The sequence below is a fragment of the Pinus tabuliformis genome, chromosome J, assembly GCF_031772625.1.
Source record: "Pinus tabuliformis cultivar Carrire ecotype Pingquan chromosome J, CPIR1, whole genome shotgun sequence".
In the NCBI taxonomy this organism is placed as follows: Eukaryota; Viridiplantae; Streptophyta; class Pinopsida; order Pinales; family Pinaceae; genus Pinus; species Pinus tabuliformis.
In genome coordinates this window covers 515,215,351-515,234,480 of record NC_142295.1, presented here as the reverse complement: position 1 = coordinate 515,234,480, position 19,130 = coordinate 515,215,351, and positions in this window count along the sequence as shown.

The following is a 19,130-nucleotide window of genomic DNA, read 5'->3' as shown; positions in this document are numbered from 1 at the left end:
GGAGGGAGTTAGAGTGATCTAGCCCCTGGACCCCTACCAAAGGCCAAGGTTCATTGACCTGGAAGGTGACAAAGAAGAACCTGAGTTGTTAGATCAGCTATACCAGCTGATGATGGGAAGAAGATAAGACTATATTAATCTAATGGTAGGAGGATTGATTAGATGGAGGATTATTCAAATCTTAAAGGTCGAATTTGAGGCTGCATGGGATAAATGGTAATAGTGTGGACATGAGATCAACACCAAGCATTGTGCCATGATCCATTGTATCAATTGGGTTGCTACTAAGGTATGATAACTTCCTATTTTCAATGGCATGGGTTCTATTACTAATTTTATTAATGAAGTTGATGCAACCATCTCTGAAGTACACAAAGTTCCCTTATTGGATGTCACCTTACAAGTGACGCTAGCAAGGTGGTGGGAATCTCACATAACCATCTCATAAAATAGCTAGAGATTAAGACAACAATGAGGGTCAAATTCGGGAATTCAGAGGACTACCCACAAAATTTTAGTAAGTACTAGGGAGCTCTCACCCTCAGCAACACCTACAATATTTTAATGCTAGATGGATCAGAGAAGGACTTCTAGATAACTTATGGGTGCATAGCTTTGTACACACCCCGGGGACATTTCCGAAGGCATGGTATGCAAAGGATGAGATAAGAAGACATGTCAGTGATTCAGACTGTATGGTAGCTCAATTTATCAGCATCATTTCCTTCATAGATAGTGATGAGAGGATAACAACTTATTTGCAATCCATCAAAAGGGTTTTTATCGCGGTAGGGAAGTTGACGAAGGGATGTATAGACCAGAACACCTTTGAGCATATATATGAATCCAGATTCCATGAAGTCGTAGCTTGTGGAAAGATATACCAGGAGCCTGATGAAGATGATTTGGAGGAATTAAGACATCTAACATTCAAGGAAACTGAAGGGGAACAAAGTGTTGAAGATGGGCCTGTAACCAATGGTTTGTAGTTACTACCTCTGAAGTTGCGGAAACACAACATTGGCACTGATGAGAAGCCAAAGTTAGCCTTGATTGGATATTACTGGGATGAGAAGAGTACTAAGGAAATATTTGATCTCCTAAGAGAATATGAAGACTTGTTCCCTTCATCTGTTGCAGAGCTTAAAGGGATTAAGGGGGAGTTAGGGGAGATGAAGATTGTGCTTAAACTTGATGCAAAGCTAGTGAAAAATCGATTGTAGAGGCTGAACCTGAGAGTCAAAGAGAAGGTGAAGAAGGAGATAGAAAAGATGTTTCCAGTAGGGCTCATCTTCCCAATTGACGACGCTGAGTGGTCCAGTCCAATTGTTATATAGAATAAAAAAAACTCTAAAGAAATTCAAGTCTATATGGATTACTGGATTCTGAACAATACTTGTGTTCATGATCCCTTCCCCACACCTTTCAATGATGAAGCTCTAGACATTGTGGTAGGAAATGAAGCTTACTCTTTTATAGATGGATTCTTTGGTTACCACCAAGTCTGGATTGTGGAAAAGGATAAGAAGAAAACCACATTCACCACTTAAGGGGGATCATATTCTTACCGTGTCATGCCTTTTGGGCTCAAGAATGCGGCAAAAGTATTTTCTAAAATTGTAATCGCTTTCTTTAGGGATTATATTCTCAAGTTTCTATAGGTTTAAATGGATGATTGGACCATCTACAATTTAATTAAAAAACATTCCAGTTTTCTCCAAGTGATGCTTGACCATTGTAGACGGCTACAGATCTCCCTAAACCTGAAAAAGTGCATATTCATTGTCCCTTTTAGAACAGTTCTAGGCCATATAGCCTACAAAGAGGGAGTATGTGTTGATCCTACTAAGGTCATAGTGGTCCTAAATGTGGCCCCACCAACAAGTGTTAAACAATTGAGATCCACCCTTGGCCACACAGGATATTACAAGAGGTTCATCTGCAAGTATGCCTCGATCACTACACCACTGGAGAAGCTATTGAAGAAAGATAAAAGGTTCACATGGTCAGATGAATGTGAAGCTACTTTCAATGTGCTAAAATAAAAATTGACAAGTGCACCAATCTTGGTTCATCCAAATTGGAATAAGAAATTTCATGTTCATTGTGACACAAGGAGTATTGCCTTGGGAGTTGTCTTGGCTCAACCTGAAGATGAAAATATTGATCACCCCATCTACTTTTATAAAAGAAAATTTTCCATGGTGGAAATTAATTATACCTGACTAAGCATGAAGCACTTGAAGTGGTGTATTTGCTACAAAAATTTCAGCACTATCTTTTTGGGCGTCCGTTCAAATTATTCACTAGTCATTCTACCTTGAAGTACTTGGTGAATAAGCTTGTACTTGAAGGAAGGATTTTTATATTGCTTCTATTGTTCCATGAGTTCACATTTGAAGTAATATTCAAGCCAAGAAGACTAAACATGGTCCCTAATCATATTTTCTAGTTAGAATCAGGTGAAACTAGAGGGTTAGTAGATGATCAATTTCTAGATGCCAACCTGTTTCAAGTCGAATCCATACCAGACTACTTGCAGGACATTACATTATTTATAGCCATAGGTAAATGCCTAGAGGAGTACATGGAAACACAATGAAGGCACATGGTGGTTCACGTTGTAGATTACTGGCGACAACTGTACAAGTTGGGCCTTGATAAGATATTACGAAGGTGTGTTCTTGATCATGAGAGACAAGATGTATTGTGGAAATTTCATTCAGGATTTGCAGGTGGGCATATTGGTGGAAAGGTCACCATCGGTAAAGTGTTGCAAGAGAGACTCTGGTCACCCACAATTTTCTGAGATACAAAAGAGTATGCCAATCTATGTGACGTTTGCCAAAGGTTTGGGAAGCCATCACACCAGGATGAACTTCCTTTGAAACTGATATGAGCACTCCAGGCATTTGAGAAATGGAAAGTTGACTTTGTGGGACCTATTAACCCACTAGCATATCACTCACATGCCATATATATTATAAACACCATAGATTACCTTACTGTTGGCTTGAGGGGGCCTGACCCAGGTTCGGTGTTGATTAGCCAAACAAATCCCTACACTACTGGCCCTTTCAAAATTAGCTCACAAAGCATGGGCTGAAGTCTCACTCGAAGCAGTATGGGGGGATGTTGGAACCACGTTTCTTCACCCTGAGATGGTTGTGATGTCGTTTTATTCCTTCTATCCCTGCCTTCGCGCAGGTTGCTTCGCTCTAGGGCTTGCAAGACAAACTCTCTATTTCGGCCTTCAATACCTTTGTGAAAGTATACGACTAACCTTCGCATAGCCCTAACCCATGGCTTAGGTAATTTCGCACTGCTATGGTAGCGTGTCGTGCAGATTCCCTAATTATTCTAAGTGATTTTCTTATCTCGTCAAATACGTAAGCAAATATTTGTAATTGCATTCAATTATTCAATGTAATTGCATTCATTCGCACATCATATAAGCATAATAAAGGAAATTCATACAGAAAATATCCAAACGCATCAACAGAAAAAAGACACAGAAATTGCAGAATATCTCCTTTTATTAAGATCTTCCAAGTGTTTACAAACTCTGTCCACCCTACGCACACAACTATAGGGGTTTGCGCACTCAGCTGTGGACTTCTACCTTAGGCCTCTACGCACTTAGCTACAGAGCCTCTACCTACGCTACACCCCAAGACTTAGACTTCTTCTTCAGAAATATCTCTCTATTACATGATATGCCATTATTTATCTCCTTAAACTACTTAGAGCTTAGCTCTTTTTATACAATCCCATGGTCCGCGGACCATGGGTAGGCCTCTTACAGCCAGCTTTACTTTACAAAACTAAGGGCGAACTACCCTTTTTGACCCATAATACCTTTGTGCTCTGCAACCACAAAATGCAGAGTCTTTACAATTATATTACAAAATTTGACTTAAACATGGGATTTTAGCCCCAAAACTGCCCTTGGGGATCTCACTCCCAACAGGCCCCCAACACAAACATTGTGACTCACCCTCGAGTCACTCGGTAGGAACGAATATCTTTGCATGAAGCCCGTCCAGCTCGACCCGGATGACCACAACTTCGGTCGTGCACTGAGCTCCTGCTTGCTTCGCATCTTCAACTGTCTTTTCGGTTACTGCTCCCGCGATGTTAGCCTGAAGCTTTTGTTGTGTCGCTTGCAGAGTCGAAAGATTTCCTTCAATTTTTTCCTGTGACTGCGTAAGCTTCCTCCAACCAGGGCTTTAGTAGTGCCTTCATCACTACATCCTTGTGCAGCGCTGCGTCCACTTGTTCCTTCAGCTACTTGGCTTCCTGCAGTTTGGCTAACCTTTGTGTCAGCGCAATGGTTTGTGTTGTGCCCTTAACTTCGTCATAGCACTGTTGGAGTTTGTGTGTTTCCATCTCTAGCCTTTGGATGTTTGGGTCCTCCTGAAAGCTGGTCAGGACCTTAAATAATTGCTCGAACAACTATGTGCAGTCTGCTACTACACTCTCCACTGCCGTGACTACTTCTGTGACAGTGACTGCCCACTGTTCCTTTACCTCTGGCGGTGTTGAAGGCTCGGCCCTAAACTGGAGCTTTGTAATCTGTAGGTTTAGCTCCAACTGAACCTGCGCCATCTCTGTCTAAGTGTCACGCACCCCCATGGGCAATTTGTGGATGCGAACCTCAACTGACTCCTCCTCCAAAATGGCCAACTATGGAACCATTCTGCATGCCTCCTCCACAACCTCCGTGATCTTCCTTCTCTATTGGGTCACCTTGGCCTTAGCGGGGATGGCAGAATTTCTCTGTAGGGCCATCTATTTGTTGTTTATCCTTTGTTCACTGAATACCTAGAGGGCACGGTGCTCACGGGCCCTTAGCTCTGCAATTACTCCATCCTGCAAGAGGTGGAGTGCTTCATGCGGAAGCGATACCAGGCTCAGTCCAACTCCATTTAAGGCGCTGACATTGGGCCTTGCAGCCTCATTTTCTGTGGTCGGTGCTCCATCTAGAAGCACTAGTGCATTGGAAGCCTTCGTGCATAGCATATCAACAGCTTCTGACGTGCTAATAGCCAAGTTTGTAGACACCATACCAGCTTGCGACGTGTGGGTTTGCAACTCCTGCAACCCGATCTGGATGGCCCCTAGGATGATTTTTTGCTACTTTTCAAATTGCTGCAGGGTCTCTACGTGACATCTCTGACTGTGTCATTGATGTCATATAAGTCTCCCTCCATCAATGTGATAGGGTCCAGTGAGTTCTTGGTCGCTTTGGATTTCTTTCTAGACCCTCCCTTCTCCAGCTCTCTCAGGTGCTTAATGCGGGTGGACGTCTCCTGAGGGTTCACGTCGTGCTGCTATGTGTCCTCCTCTTCGGTCTCAGGTGAAGGTGACCATGCACCTTTGTCAGAGCCCCATTCTGTGTCACCTGTCTGTTTTCCTGCCTGTTTCGCCTAGGCCTTCTTAGTTGCCTCCTTTTTCCTCTTTTCAACTAGCTGCGTCATCTTCAGCTTGGCCTCCTCCTTCTTCTTCTGTGTAGAGGACTTGCTTCCACCCACTGCCAAGTTTGTGGTAGTGCACCACTCCGTCTTCCATTTATCAAGCACCACATCAATGGCATCATCTGTGGCCAAGTACGACAAATCGTACCACTTCTACACAGGGTCCTTCCGTGCCCTGATTGATATTCGATGGAAATCAGATTTAAACTCGGCATAGCTCTGTAGGTTAACATATACCATGGGTGACAATCATGGACTATGATTAATGGCCATCCTGATATTCATTTCCATCAAGATCTAAAAGATCTTGTTGTCTCGAACTCGCTCTGCGCCCTTGGTCACCCATAGTGAAGCGTACTTCGCTGTTTCTGGAAGGTCTGGCGTGACCGAAGGGAACTGGCTCTCCTCTAGTAGCTCCTACACTACCAACACAATCGACAGCAAGAGCCACGCGTAATGGAATGTCTTTCTTTGCTCTTGCGCTTCACGATAATTCACAATGATCTCTCCGCGAAGGTAGTCTGACTAGTTAAACTAGACACCTTCTGCACACTGCTGTGCAAGCGCAATGACAAGCATCGGCACCTCATCAGCGTGGCACTGCCACATCACCTTCCCTGCAAGGATCTGCGTTGCCACCTTCACATTGGGGTTGCAGATGCTAGAGATAGCATACCTACGCGCTTCTTCACTAGCTTGAATTTCTCCTTCATTGACTCTGCGAGCGCCTGGTCGCCACCGTTGCCACCAAAGATCATAGCTAGATTTTCACTTGTATACGATAGGCGTGTTATTCTATGAATCAACATATCAGTGATGGGTATCAGCTCCTCCAGCCATAGACACCCATCATGCACCAAGCAAAGCAGCTACTTGATGACCAAAACTGTCACAAGGGTGCGGTTATAGTGTGGCACCCAGAGTAGGTTCAACAATCCTGCCTTCTCTACCCCCTTGAGCCACCTCAATGGCTCCAACACTGTCATTCCCGTATTTGTATCTATGATGCGATGCATCATTCGTTTAGTTTTCAGGTGTGGGAACTTCTCGTGGTCCGCCAAGTCCTAGTCTTCAAGCTTCGGTATCGACACTCGGGCCAAGCACAGACCGTTGAAAGTAATTTCATCCGATAGTAGAGGGGTTTATAGGGGAGTCTTACTCTCATCAATGTCCTTTGGGACCTTGGACTTAATCTTGCGTGGAGGGACATACTCCGACAACCATGTAATAGGGTCCGTACCCTGGGCTTCAACCTCCTCTACTTCCACTCCCACATTCTCATCGTCCATCAGGATGTCTTTGATATCCTCCTCCTCTACTTCTAGGTTTATAGCCTTGCCTTTCTCCTGGGCAGTGGTCTTTGGTGGGTTTCTCCTTGGCGATGCACACACCGGTATGGTAGGTTGCTTGCCCTTCTTGTTGTTCATGGTCTCCTTGTTTGGGGTTGGTTTCAGTCTTGGTGTTCTCCGCAATTTAGGGACCTCCGCCAATACTTCGGCCACTTCCAGAGCAACTACTTATGCCTCTCTCTCCATTTCCTGTGTTGTCTCCTCTACTACTTTTTGTGTATTGATAACTTTCGGGGGTGCTGACATGATTTTCTGCAAGAATTCCTATGTGTCTGCCGACAAAGTCGCAAATACCCCAAAAACTATCAGAAGCTCGTATTGCTCATGATTCATAGGCACTTGAGAGCACAACAGCTAAATACTCAAAATGCCAAGTGTTTTTTGTTGGGCAACTACTTGTAATTTATAGGGCATTTTGAATTCAAATTCAACTGTCCAAAAAATCGGTTCATTAATGCCAGATTGGCGGCAGATTTTCAAGGATCTAAGCCATAAATTTCATCTTAAATGTCGACTCCCCGCTCCATTTGGCCTTACTTCTACCGTATTTTCATGAACAATGACTTTAACAGTCACTTTCCGGTCGACCTGCATGATTTCTCCCTGGGTAGCACAACCCCCTCCGCGTTGCCGTGGACCCAGTGACACATCCTTGCTTTGCACCATCTTCCAATCACGCAGCTCCCCAACTCGGGCAGTGTATTTTATAGTCCCATTCCTCCTTTCAGCTACCTGGAGTGCTAAGACTGTGCTACCTTCATTTAGTCACTGTTAGCTCTACTACAGTTTGCAACATTTGATGGATTAAATCAGGTCAGATAGTGCTGGTTTGGGTTGCAGAGGGTTTGTAGCTGTTTATTTTATCCTTCCTCTTCATTTGCATTATTCCCTTATAACTCCCACCACCTCCGTTTCCACCTCCTCTTCCATTCTCCTATTTCTCCCCTAACCCATTATTTTCATGTTTCTCTATAGTCTTTTGTAAACCTCGCCTAAACCCTTTTTTGGGCTCCCGGGCTTCTTTTTGTTTAAAACCTATAACCCCCGATAACCTATTTATACCTCGTATAAACCCATTCTGCGTTTAGGCCCCGGGCGCTTAAGTCTTAACACTTATAACCCACATGACCATATTCATAAACCCACGGCTTTACCTGTCACATCAACCCCGAAATATGTGCATTCACCCGCAGCCGTCCGATCATCTCCCGCAGATCCGACGATGTACGCAGCCCCCCCGCGTGAACCTGCAAGAACGATAACCCGTGGGGAAGTGGTTTCCCGCTAGCCATGTGTCTTAATTTAACTGGATCGTGCCCCACGTTACGGAAACCATCGAGCACCGAAAGCGGTGCAGGGAAACCGCCTGCCCGCGAAACCTCCTGTCCCCCGGTCGTTAACGGCGTGCTCCTTTCGCTCCCGATCACCGTCGGATCTGCCGCATCCAGATCCGACGGCCCTCATTTCTCCCTTCGCCTATCTTCCGATATCCTCCGTCAAATGATCTCCACCGTTTGATTACATGATCTGACGACCCTCATTTATTCCATCATCCGCTTCCTAATTCCTCCCACTTCCGATCTCCGCCATCCATTTTGTCATCCAACGATCAGTATTCATTCGCAAGCCATCTTCCGTTTTCATGCATTTTCCATGTTTTGAGCCTGTCCTGTGCGCGCGAAGGAGGAAGGAAGCCATCATCCGGTACACTGCGCATTGAATTCTCAGCTACTATATTCAAAGAGCAGTGTGGCCGAAGGACAAACAGGACAACCTCGAGCAGTTAACATAGTTATTAGCTTGTTTCAGTCAGTACTTCACTTGCTCAGGAAGGACAGCAGAATATCCAGAAAGGCTGATTTTGTCCATTAAAACATTCAGAATTGCAGCAGAGGCCCATTTCAGATTGTAAATGTGGTTGGTGGTCCATTATGACCCCTCCACGCATAGGTTAGCAGAGTTTTTTGTAAACCAACCTCAATATATACCCAGAAACAGAATGTAATAGGTTGATGAATGTTATTTTGTTGTAAGCTTCAACTTCTGGAGACTGTAACTGTTATGATACCTGCAATGTCTGGTCTTCATTTTCAGCTAATGCAAGCTTCTTTTGCTGTTAATTGCTCACTTTCCACTTCTTCTTCTTGTTCCAGGTTGTGCCTTCTATGCATTTATTCATGTGTTGTTGATGTTTAGCATTAGAGGGGTTGTCATCCCACCTCTGTGTTTGAATCTAGTATGTATCATTGAATTTGTATGTAGGTTTCTGTTATTTTAATGCCAGAGAGCTATCATCCTATCTGTGTATTAGGAAACAGATTTACAAACCTTTTAACTGGTTACAGCCAGCCATCATAGGGTCCTGTGCATCTGCTGGTGTGGTCAGTCTTCTCCATCATCACATTTTCCTTTAAACTGTGAGTAATTGGTGGTCTAAAGCCTTGTAGTCTGGGGGTGTTCACCCATGTCTGGGGTCAAGCATAGTAGAAGTGGTTATCTGGCTTGAATATGTAGCATTTCTTTCATTCATCCACCAATTTTCCAACATTTTTGTTGAGTTTGTAATGTTCCCGAGCATCTCTGATATACAACCTAGGAGAGTTTCTTGGGGTGATAACATTAATTGGCACCGCTGCCGAGGAAAGGAGAATTGAAGCTTAGCTTCCCTGGGAGAACGACACAGCTTCAATCTTAGATGATAGACAAGGTTTGAACACAGTTTCTGGTTGTAATCATCTATCTGGCGACTCCACATCGAAGTTCTGGCTCAGTTTGTGAGACACAAAGAAATCCTCAGAAATCTCCAGCTGAATCATTGCCTGACCCTAAGAGGACTGTCAAATCGAAGAAATATTCACATAAAAGGGGCACCAGGATCAGGTAAGCCTAAGAAATCGTATTCATCTCTGAAAGATAAAGTTATTGCTGAAGATTTACAGTCTGAAGATTTAGAGCACAACACTGTTATTAAGGAAATTCCTTCAGAGATTAATACAGCCCCCTTGTCAGTTAGTTCCCCTTTGAATCTCAGTCCAAAGAAAGGTTCCCATTTAGTCCAAAACATCCCTTTATCTCTGCCATCCATTACATTACTTCCTACCATTCAATCTGCCAGTGTTCCTCCACATATCCCAATCATGGCAGGACAGCAAGCACCCACGAAGATTGAGAGAATTGTTGCTGCTAGATATGGACCTTTAGTCTTGCATGTTCCTTTAAATCCTATGCTTGTGGGAGAATATCAAAAATATATGCCTAAATTCACTGGCACAGAGGGAGTAACAGTAGAAGAACACCTTGAAGCTTTTTACAGTTATGCTGATAATTTAGATATAAGTGAAAATGATGTGTGGATGAGAGTTTTTGTCCAGAGCCTTGATGGAGAGGCTAGGAAGTGGTTTAGAGAATTACCCCAGAGATCTATAACTGATATTGAAGCATTAGATGATGTGTTTTTGAAGCAATGGGGAGATAAAAAAGACTTGTTGTATTATCATACTGAGTTTGGTAATCTGAAGAGGGAAAATGGTGAATCTTTGCCTGATTTTAATAAAAGATTCAATCGTATGTATAGTAAGATACCAACTGAGGTAAAGCCTACTCCTACCTCTGCCAAACTCACTTATGCCAATGCTTTTGACTCTGATTTCTGCCTGTTATTGAGAGAAAGGAGATGTGCTACGCTGGCAGACATGCAAGATGCAACCCTAGAAGTAGAGTCTAATATTATGGCTGCAGAAAAGCTCAAAAGTCAAGCTGACAGAAGGAGGCAGAGAGGTCAAGCTTCTACTTCTTCTGCTTCATCTTCAAAGCCTAAATTAGAAAAAATGATTAAGATGATAGGGTCATTGGATGCTGAAATTTCTAAGCTAAAAGTTGAACAGAATTCAGCAAAAACAAGGCAGCAGAACACATTTGCTCCAAGAAACCCCAATCCATTCAGAAGAGAAAATGAGCAATTACAAATTATGCAGAGGGGTGAAGATTCAAAAGAATATCAGAAAGTTAAAGCTCCTTTCCAAAATGTAGTCATGGAGGAGGAAACAATTTGAACAAGAGGAGGATGAAATTCACTACATGGAAGATAAAGGCAGCGCTGCATTTTTTACTTTGGCTGCTTATGAAGAATCATTGTTGCAGTAACAAGACAGTCAAGAATGGGATAGAGAAGCTGTCCTACAAGATGAATAGCAGCAGAGAATGCAAAAAATGTCAAAGAGAATTCTGCACAAAGAGCTGTTGTCCAAACAGAACCACAGAATATCAGGCAGAGAAGACCAGCAGCTGATCCAGTCATCCTCAAAACTCCAGTTCAAGAGGTAAAAAGTTCTGATAAATCATCTTCTTCTTTCAGCTTTGAGTCAAAAGTTTAGAAATTGAAAATATTTGTGCCTCTGGTTGAGTTGGTGAAGAGTGAAGTATTTAGGAAGCCTATCCTTGAAGCCCTTGAGCTAGAAACCAAACAAACCTCCACTGACTCTGTTAATTTGCAAGATGACAAGCCTACCATTGTGCTCAGCCCTATGATTGAACCTGCTGATAATAATTCTCCATATTTTTATGTTTCATTGACCATTCATGACAAAATCCTCCACAATTTCCTGCTAGACACAAGGGCCAGCCACAATTTAATGCCTAAAGCTATCATGGAAAAGTTAGGCCTTGATATCACTATACCCTATCATGATTTATTTTCTTTTGATTCAAGGAAGGTGAAATGCCTAGGATAGATCAAAGATCTTGCAATTACCCTAACTCAGCTGCCCATGAAGAGTATGATGATGGATATTGTGGTAGCAGATGTCCCTCCTAAGTTTGGCATGCTGCTATCCAGAGGGTGGATTAAGAGACTAGGTGGGACATTACAGAATGATCTTTCTTATGCCACTGTCCCAGTTTTTGGAGGAGAAAGGAGGAGGTTATATAGAGAAGCACAGCTGGCATACATCATTAGTGATGAGAAGAATCCTACCAATCATCCCATATATGCAGTGGACACTGATTTTGGAGCATGTATTTTCCAAATAAAAGAAACTTAGAAGGCCTCATTGTAGATCAGAAAACCAACAATTCAGGCCAAAGAAGAGCAAGGAATTCAGGTTTGGGATATGTTTTTTGATGGAGCATGTTCCAGGGAGACTGCAAGAGCAGGGGTGGTGCTAGTATCTCCAAAGCAAGAAAGCATTCAGCTGTCTTTTAAGCTGGTTTTTCAAGTCACTAATAACATAGCAGAGTATGAGGCTTTTTTTCTGGGCCTTAATGCAGCGAAAGACCGAGGAATCAAGAATCTGAAGGTGTTTGGAGATGCCGATTTGATCATTCAACAAACAAAAAAATCATTTCAAGCAAATCACCCAAGGCTGAAAGCATACAGAGATGAGGTATGGAGAATCAGAGATTGTTTTGATTATTTTTGTATTTCATATATTCCTAGAGCCCAAAATCAGCTTGCTGATTCCCTTGCTGTTTCTGCTAGTCTATTTATTCCTACCATGCCTCCCAGATTAATTTATGAAGTCCAAATGAAGCACAAATCGTCCTTGCCCGATAATGTACACCATTGGAAAGTTTTTGAAGATGATGATGAATTGAATAGTTTCCTCGAGTCATTAATGAGTTTTCCGAAATGCAAATTGACCAAGAAAATGAAGCCTTGGAAGAAAGCCACCAGCCCCAGCTTAGAAATAAGATTGGTAAAGGCAGTATTGTTCAGCTTCCTAGTGATCATATTCCTAAGGGTCTAATTCCTCTTGAAAGACTATTTGACTAGAATGATGTGCCTTACAAAGCTGCCCAAAAAGAAGACCAATCTGCAGTCTGTAAGTATGATATAGGAAGTCCAGGTCAGCCTAGATATGTAAATTTGTCCACTCATTTGTCAGCTGATCAAAGTGCTGAATACTGAAATTTAATGAGGCAATTTGCTGATGTGTTTGCCTGGGAGTATAGTGACCTGAAAACATATGATAAGAATATAATTCAGCATAAAATCCCTCTGGAGAAAGACACCATTCCTTTCAAACAAAAGCTGAAACCGATAAATCCTATGCTTCTTCCTTTGATTGAAAAAGAAATTAAAAAATTGTTGGCTGCCAAGATTATAGTTCCTCTTAGATATTCAAAATGGGTAGCCAATTTGGTGGTTGTAAGGAAGAAAAGTGGAGAAATCAGACAGTGTGTCGATTTTAGAAATTTAAACAAATGCTCCAAGAAAGACAACTATCCTCTACCCAAGATGGATCATTTGCTACAAAAAGTCTTAGGTGCCAAAGTAATGTCTTTCTTGGATGGTTTTTCAAGCTTTAATAATATTGTTGTGCACCCAAATGATCAAGAAAAGACTGCATTTACCACTCCTTTGGGCACTTTTATGTATGCCAAAATTCCATTTGGATTGATGAATGTTGGAGCCACCTTTCAGAGAGCTATGGATATAGCATTTGTGGGAGAGAAGGACAAATTTGTGCTTATCTACCTTGATGATAAATAGTTTACTCCAGCAGCCATCAAAATCATTTATAGCATTTGAAAAAAATGTTTCTAAAGTGCAGAAGGTTTGGAATTTCAGTCAATCCCAAAAAATCTCAATTTGCTTTAAATGAAGGCAAGTTGTTAGGACATATTGTGTCTGCTGCAGGTGTTCAGATAGATCCAGAAAGAGTCAAAGCAATTCAGACTTTTTCTGTCCCTAGATCAAAGAAGGATATTCAATCTTTTTTGGGAAAAATAAATTTTGTCAGGAGGTTTATACCAAATTTTGCAGAACTAGTGAAGCATATTACCTCCATGTTGAGAAAAGGGTCAGAGGTAAGATGGACTGATGCAGCAAGAAAATCATTTGAGTCTATTAAAAAGGCCATTATGGAAGCTCCCACATTAATAAGTCCAGATTACAACAAAGAGTTCCATATTTTCTCATTTGCTTCTGAAGAAACTGTTGCAGCAGTTTTATTGCAGCAAGATGAAGAAGGTGCAGAACATCCAGTAGGATTTTTTAGCAAGAACTTGAGGGATGCTGAACTGAGGTATGATATTATTGAGAAGCATGCATATGCTCTTATCAAATCCTTAAGAGCTTTCAAAGTTTATATCTTGCATTCAAAGATAGTTTCATATGTACCCTCTGCTGCAATTAAAGATGTCTTGACACAACCTGATGTTGATGGAAGAAGGGCGAAATAGATTGCAAAAATGATAGAATTTAATATAGAGATGAAGCCCACCAAGCTAGTCAGAGGTCAGGGACTTTCTAAGTTATTGGCTGAGGAAAATTGCAGGTCTTTAGATATTGATTTCCTATGCACAATTGCAGAAATCGGTCAAACAGATGAAGAACAAAAACAGTTGAAACAGAGAGAAAACAGCTAATGGTCGAGAACCTAGCTTCTTGTAACTGGTATGCTGAAATGATTAATTTCTTGTTGAAGCTAGAAATCCGTTCAGAGCTTACTCAAAGTCAAGCTAGAACCATGAAGCTTAGGGCAGCAAAATATTGCATCAATAAAAATCTGCTCTATTGGAGGGATCCATCTGGAATATTTTTAAGGTGTCTGGACAAAGAACAGTCAAAAGAAGTTATGCAGCAGTTTCATAACAGCATGTGTGGAGGGCACCATTATTGGAAAACTACAGCCCATAAAATTCTCAGAGCTGGGTACTATTGGCCCACTTTATTTTCTGATGTGTTTTCTTTTGTTAAATCTTGTGACAGGTGCCAAAGATTTGAAGGAAAACAACAGTTGAAGTCCTTTCCCCTAAAACCAATTTAAGCAAAAGGACGTTTTCAGCAGTGGGGCTTGGATTTTATTGGAGAAATCAATCCAAATTCCAGTGGCTAGCACATATGGATATTATTAGCCACTGATTATTTCACTAAGTGGATTGAAGTAGTCCCTACTAGGAAGGCTGATCACAATGTGGTCATGAAGTTTTTGACAGAGAATATCTTTAGTAGATTTGGTTGTCCACATAAATTAATAACAGATAATGCAACAGCCTTTAGGGCAAAAGAATTGGTGGAAATGTGTGATTCAATGGGTGTTAAAATTGTTCATTCCACCTCTTATTATCCTCAAGGAAATGGTCTGGCAGAATCCTCTAATAAAAGTCTAATCAGGATAATTAAAAAGCTGTTAGAAGACAATAAAAAGAATTAGGATTCAAAGCTCAAGTATGCACTGTGAGCTGACAGAGTGACCATTAAAAAATCCATAGGCAATCCTCCTTTCAAGCTAGTATATGGCACTGAGGCTGTATTTCCAATTTAGCTAACTCTCCCTGTGGCAAAATTCCTTCAAGAAGAGTAGGATGAGGAAGAAGATATGGAAAAAAGGATCACTGGTTTAGCAGAAATACGTCAGATTATAGAACAGCTGCTTGAAAAGGCTGCAGCACATCAGAGAAAGGTCAAGGAAGCCTTTGACAAAAAGGGAAAAACAAATAATTTTCAGATTGGTGACTTGGTTTTGAAGTGGGATGCACTAAAAGATAAGAAAGGCAATCATGGGAAATTTGATGCTTTCTAGACAGGGTCTTTCATCATTTCACAGGTTCAAGGGAACAACACCTTCATACTAAAAAGTATGGGAGGAGAGACAATTTTTAATGGCCCAGTTAATGGGTGGTTTTTGAAAGTTTATGTTGTTTAAGGTCTTTGGCCTTAAAGGCTGTAAATATTTTGTTTTTATCAGTTTTGTGCAGGCAAAGTAGACTCCATGCCCAATGGAACACTAGGAATTTTGACTAATTTTCTTTCAACTGGAAAGGCAATGGTCTGCAGGTTCTTGAGACCTCATAGGGAGGATCTCATCCCTAGAAGGAGCCAGTGTTAGCTATGCTACAGTTTGCAACATTTGATGGATTAAATCAAGTCAGACAGTGTTGGTTTAGGTTGCAGAGGGTTTGCAGCTGTTTATTTTATCCTTCCCCTTCATTTGCATTATTCCCTTATAACTCCCACCACCTCCATTTCCACATCCTCTTCCATTATCCTATTTCTCCCCTAACCCATTATTTTCATGTTTCTCTATAGTCCTTTGTAAACCCCGCCTAAACCCTTTTTTGGGCTCCCGGGCTTCTTTTTGTTTAAAACCCATAACACCCGATACCTGTTTATATCTCGTATAAACCCATTCTGCCTTTAGTCCCCGGGCACTTAAGTCTTAACACTTATAACCCACACGACCATATTCATAAACCCGCGGCTTTACCTATCACATCAACCCCAAAATATGTGCATTCACCCGCAACCGTCTGATCATCTCCAGCAAATCCAATGACGTAAGCAGCCCCTGACTCGCGAACCTGCAAGAATGATAACCCACGAGGAAGTGGTTTCCCACCAGCCACGTGTCTTAATTTAACTGGATTGTGCCCCACATTACGGAAACCACCGAGTGCCGAAAGCGGTGCGGGGAAACTGCCCACTCGCGAAACTGCTTGTCCCCCAGCCGTTAACGTGTGTGCTCCTTTCACTCCTGATCACCGTCGGATCTGCCGCATCTAGATCTGACGACCCTCATTTCTCCATCTGCCTATCTTCTGATATCCTCCATCAAATTATCTCCACCGTTCGATTACACGATCTGACGACCCTCGTTCATCCATCATCCGCCTCCCAATTCCTCCCGCTTTCAATCTCCGCCATCCATTTTGTCATCCAACGATCAGTATTCATTCGCAGGGCATCGTCTGTTTTCATGCATTTTCCATGTTTTGAGCCTGTCCTATGCACGCGAAGGAGGAAGGAAGCCATCAGCTGGTACACTGCGCATTGAATTCTCAGCAACTACATTCAAAGAGTAGCATGGCCGAAGGACAAACAGGACAAACTTGAGCAGTTAACATAGTTATTAGCTTGTATCAGTCAGTGCTTCACTTGCTCAGGAAGGACATCAGAATATCCAAAAAGGCTGATTTTGTCCATTAAAACATTGAGAATTGCAGTAGAGGCCCATTTTAGATTGTAAATGTGGTTGGTGGTCCATTATGACCCCTCCACGCATAGTTTAGCAAAGTTTTTTGTAAACCAACCTCAATATATACCCAGAAACAGAATGTAATAGGTTGATGAATGTTATTTTGTTGTAAGCTTCAACTTTTGGAGACTGTAACTGTTATGATACCTGCAGTGTCTGGTCTTCACTTTCAGCTAATGCAAGCTTCTTTTGCTATTAATTTCTCACTTTCCACTTCTTCTTCTTGTTCCAGATTGTGCCTACTATGCATTTATTCATGTGTTGTTGATGTTTATCATTAGAGGGGTTGTCATCTCACCTCTGTGTTTGAATCTAGCATGTATCATTGAATTTGTATGCAGGTTTCTGTTATTTTAATGCCAGAGATCTGTCATCTTGTCTGTGTATTAGGAAACAGATTTACAGACCTTTTAACTGGTTGAAACCAGCCATCACAGGGTCCTGTGCATCTGCTGGTGTGGTCAGTCTTCTCCATCATCACATTTTCCTTTAAACTGTGAGTAATTGGTGGTCTAAAGCCTTGGATTCTGGGGGTGTTCACCCATGTCTGGGGTCAAGCATAGTAGAAGTGGTTATCTGGCTTGAATATGCAGCATTTCTTTCATTCATCCACCAATTTTCCAACATTTTTGTTGAGTTTGTAATGTTCCCGAGCATCTCTGATATACAACCTAGGAGAGTTTCTTGGGGTGATAACAGTCACATGGCCGGACCGCCGGTGTATGGTTTCAAGCGACTCCCATTCACCTTTCCTCGGAAGGGTTATCCATTTAATTTGACCAGATGTACCGCTCCTCCGTCGGTAATCTCCTTAATAACATAAGGCCCTAACTAGTTCATCCTGAACTTCCTTGGAAATTTATCGTACTTACTATCATATAACAAAACCAGGTCCTTTACCTTAAATGTGCGCAACTTGATGTGTACATCATGCCATCTCTTTTCGCACTACTTTTGGACCTGCTGGTGAAATCCAACTAACAATATTTCTTCCTCCAGTTCATCCAGTTGGGAAAGCCTTTCTTATAGGGCTCCACAGTTCGTCATACCTATGAGTGTTGCTATGCGTAGACTAGGTATGATGTATTCCATAGGCATTACCGCTTCCACACCATAGACAAGCCTAAAAGGGGTTTGTCTAGTCAACTTCTTACATGTCGTTTGATAAGCCCAGAATACTACAGGTATGCGTAGGTCCCAATCACTTCGTTGAGCATTACAAACCTTGGTCAGTGCATTTTCGAGCACTTTGTTGAACGCTTCCATCTTCCCTTTAGCCTTTGGGTGATAAGGTGTGCTCTTCTGGTGGTATAACTAAAATTCCTCCATCAGTGCACTGATATTCTCATTTAGGAAGTGCGTACCATGATCACTCATCAAGATCTTTGGACATCCAAATCATGGCAGTCGCACCCATGCAATCCTTCACCGGCTGCGCTTCTGCCTAACGAGTCAAATACTCCGTCATGGTGATAATGTACCTTGCTCCTGTCTTTCCGTGTGGCTGAATGGGTCCTACAAAATCTATCACCCACTTTTCAAAGGGTTGCAATGTCATCTGTGGATTCAAAGGCATCTCATCCCTCCGTGATGGCCTACCAGTTCTTTGACACACCTCACATGCCTTGCAATATGCTTTTGAATCTTGATGAAGGGTTGGCCACGACAACCTTGTGTGTATAATCTTCTACACGGTTGCTATCCTTGCATAATTTCCTCCCACAGTGCCCCCATGAGTGTCCACGAGGATGCCGCTTCTTTCGAACTCAAGTACATATTGTCACAATATCTCATCAGTACCCATTTTGTACAAATGCCCAGCAATGACAGAGAAATCCACCGTGTGCACCATTAGTTCCTTCTTTTACTAGACAATGTATCCTTCCGGAGCAGTTCCCATTGTTAGGAAGTGTATTATATCCTCGAAATGACCATCTGTGACACACACTGCAAATAGTTGCGCGTCAGGCAATCCTTCTTCCAAGTTAGTAGGTTCCTCCCCTGTTTCGATGCACGATAGATGGTCTGGTCCCGCGTTCAATCATCCAGGCTTCACAACAACTTCAAAATCATACTCCTGGAACAATAAGAGCCACCTGTAGATTCTCCCCCCCAACACAGGCTTATTGACTAGGTACTTCAACGCGGAGTGATCTGTATACATCTTAAAATGGCCTCCCAGCAAGTAGTGCCTATACTTATGGAGCGCATACACCATAGCTAGCCCCTTGCACTCAGTGGTGGAATAGTTCTTCTCTGCTTTGGATAATCTTCGGCTTGCGAACGCGATAGGATGGTCCAAGCCTTCTCCGCCAACCTGTGTCAGT